The sequence below is a fragment of the Arachis stenosperma genome, chromosome 2, assembly GCF_014773155.1.
Source record: "Arachis stenosperma cultivar V10309 chromosome 2, arast.V10309.gnm1.PFL2, whole genome shotgun sequence".
Classification (NCBI taxonomy): Eukaryota; Viridiplantae; Streptophyta; class Magnoliopsida; order Fabales; family Fabaceae; genus Arachis; species Arachis stenosperma.
This window is the reverse complement of record NC_080378.1, coordinates 89,211,421-89,214,747: the sequence shown is the minus strand read 5'-3', so window position 1 is coordinate 89,214,747 and position 3,327 is coordinate 89,211,421. Positions and strand designations below refer to the sequence as shown.

General features: G+C 37.3%; 1 non-coding gene across 1 annotated transcript; it reads left to right on the top strand.

The window, feature by feature from the left end:
• Positions 1-285: 285 nt before the first annotated feature.
• On the top strand, positions 286-393 carry LOC130964457 (small nucleolar RNA R71). The gene has a single exon (XR_009080551.1). It is a non-coding gene; the product is annotated as a small nucleolar RNA R71 (small nucleolar RNA).
• The last annotated feature ends 2,934 nt before the right edge of the window (positions 394-3,327 follow it).

Below are 3,327 nucleotides of genomic sequence, written 5' to 3'. Positions count from 1 at the left end.
ACTTTGAGAAATCAAATTGACTTGCTGAGTCAATATCTTATTCTGAGCCAGTATGGCATTCAGGGTATCAATCTCAAGAACTCCTTTCTTCTGACTAGTCCCATTGTTCACAGGATTTCTTTCAGAAGTGTACATGAATTGGTTATTTGCAACCATTTCAATTAGCTCTTGAGCCTCTGTAGGCGTCTTCTTCAAATGAAGAGATCCTCCAGCAGAGCTATCCAAAGACATCTTGGATAGTTCAGAGAGACCATCATAGAAGATACCTATGATGCTCCATTCAGAAAGCATGTCTGAGGGACATCTTCTGATTAATTGTTTGTATCTTTCCCAAGCTTCATAGAGGGATTCTCCATCCTTCTGTCTGAAGGTTTGGACTTCCACTCTAAGCTTACTCCATTTTTGAGGTGGAAAGAACTTTGCCAAGAAGGCATTGACTAGCTTTTCCCAAGAGTCCAGGCTATCTTTAGGTTGTGAGTCCAACCATATTCTAGCTCTGTCTCTTACAGCAAAAGGGAATAGCATCAGTCTGTAGACCTCAGGGTCAACCCCATTAGTCTTGACTGTGTCACAGATTTGCAAGAACTCAGCTAAAAACTGATGAGGATCTTCCATTGGAAGTCCATGGAATTTGCAATTCTGTTGCATTAGAGAAACTAATTGAGGCTTAAGCTCAAAGTTGTTTGCTCCAATGGCAGGGATAGAGATGCTTCTCCCATAGAAGTTGGGAGTAGGTGCAGTAAAGTCACCCAGCACCTTCCTTGCATTGTTGGCATTGTTGTTGTTTTCGGCTGCCATATGTTCTTCTTCTTTGAAGAATTCAGTCAGGTCCTCTAAAGAGAGTTGTGCTTTAGCTTCTCTTAGCTTTCGCTTCAAGGTCTTTTCAGGTTCAGGGTCAGCTTCAACAAGAATACCTTTGTCTCTGCTCCTGCTCATATGAAAGAGAAGAGAACAAGAAAATGTGGAATCCTCTATGTCACAGTATAGAGATTCCTTTAAGTGTCAGAGGAAAAGAAGAGTAGAAGACAGAAGTAGAAAATTCGAACTTATCAGAAAAAGATGGAGTTCGAATTTTGCATTAAGGGATAGTGTTAGTCCAAAAATAGAAGGATGTGAGAAGAGAGGAAGAAGTTTTCGAAAATTAAGTTAAAAGATTTTGAAAACATTTTGAAAAACACTTAATTGATTTTCGAAAATAAAAGTGGAAAAGAAATCAAGTGATTTTTGAAAAAGATTTTGAAATTAGAAATAAAAAAGATTTGATTGAAAACTATTTTGAAAAAGATGTGGTTAAGAAGATGTGATTGGTTTAAAAAAATGTGATTGAGAAAATATGATTTGAAAACAATTTTAAAAGATATGATTTGAAAACAATTTGAAAAGATATGATTTTAAAAATTAATGACTTGCCTAACAAGAAAAGATATGATTCAAACATAAAACCTTCCTCAGCAGAAAAGGCAAAAAATGTTCAATCAAATCATTAATTGTTAGTAAGTATCTTTGAAAAAGGAAAGAAATTGATTTTGAAAACATTTGATTGAAAAGATATGCTTTGAAAAAGATTTGATTTTGAAAAACTTTGAAAACTTGAAAAAAATTGATTTTGAAAACAAAATCTTCCCCCTTTGCCATCCTGGCGTTAAACGCCCAGAATGGTGTACATTCTGGCGTTTAACGCCCAAACTACTACCCTTTTGGGCGTTAAACGCCCAGCCAGGCACCCTGGCTGGCGTTTAAACGCCAGTCTGTCTTCTTCACTGGGCATTTTTGAATGCCCAGCTTTTTCTGTGTGATTCCTCTGCAGTATGTTCTGAATCTTCAATTCTCTGTATTATTGACTTGATAAGACACAAATTAAAAATATTTTTGGATTTTTAATAATAAGGAATAATCAAAATGCACTTAAAATCAAGTAACAATGCATGCAAGACACCAAACTTAGCAGTTTGTATACCATTGACACTAACAAAATGAGAATGCATATAACAAAACACTCAAGTCAATAGAATTCAAAGATCAAAACAAGGAAATCATCAAGAACAACTTGAAGATCAATGAAGACACATGCATAAATTCGAAAAATGCAAGAAGAACAGAAACATGCAATTGACACCAAACTTAAAATGAGACACTAGACTTAAACAAGAAATATTTTTGGATTTTATGATTTTGTAAATTTTTTTTTTTCGAAAATTAGGTGAAAAGGAAAATAAAGGTATCAAAATTCTTAATGAGAATTCCAGGAATCATGCAATGTTAGTCTAAAGCTTTAGTCTAAAGGAATTAGACATAGCTAGCTAAGCTTCAGCAAGACATTGCATTCAAGAGCTAAATTGATGATGATCAATCAGCTTTGGTGATGATAAGAACATCACCTTGAAACACTAGAATTCATTCTTAAGAACTCTGAAGAAAAATAATACCTAATCTAAGCAACAAGATGAACCGTCAGTTGTCCATACACAAACAATCCCCGGCAACGGCGCCAAAAACTTGGTGCGCGAAAATGTGATCAATACTTTTCACAACTCTCATAATCCCCGGTCATGAACCCCAAAAACTTGGTGTTCAATCCCATGGCATTACACAACTTCGCACAACTAACCAGCAAGTGCACTGGGTCGTCCAAGTAATACCTTACGTGAGTAAGGGTCGATCCCACGGAGATTGTTGCTATGAAGCAAGCTATGGTCATCTTGTAAATCTCAGTCAGGCAGACTCAAATGTATGATGGTGATGAACGAAAATAACATAAAAGGTAAAGATAGGGATACTTATGTAATTCATTGGTAGGAACTTCAGATAAGCGCATGAAGATGCCTTCCCTTCCGTCTCTCTGCTTTCCTACTGTCTTCATCTAATCCTTCCTACTTCTTTCCATGACAAGCTTATGCAAGGGTTTCACCGTTGTCAGTGGCTACCTCCCATCCTCTCATTGGAAATGTTCAACGCACCCTGTCACGGCACGGCTATCCATCTGTCGGTTCTCAATCAGGCCGGAATAGAATCCAGTGATTCTTTTGCGTCTGTCACTAACGCCCCGCCCTCAGGAGTTTGAAGCACGTCACAGTCATTCAATCATTGAATCCTACTCAGAATACCACAGACAAGGTTAGACCTTCCGGATTCTCTTGAATGCCGCCATCAGTTCTCGCCTATACCACGAAGATTCTGATTAAAGAATCCAAGAGATATTCACTAAGCCTCATATGCTTGTAGAACAAGAGTGGTTGTCAGTCACTTTGTTCATGAGTGAGAATGATGATGAGTGTCAATCATCACCTTCATCAAGTTGAAGAACAAGTGATATCTTGGATAAAGAAC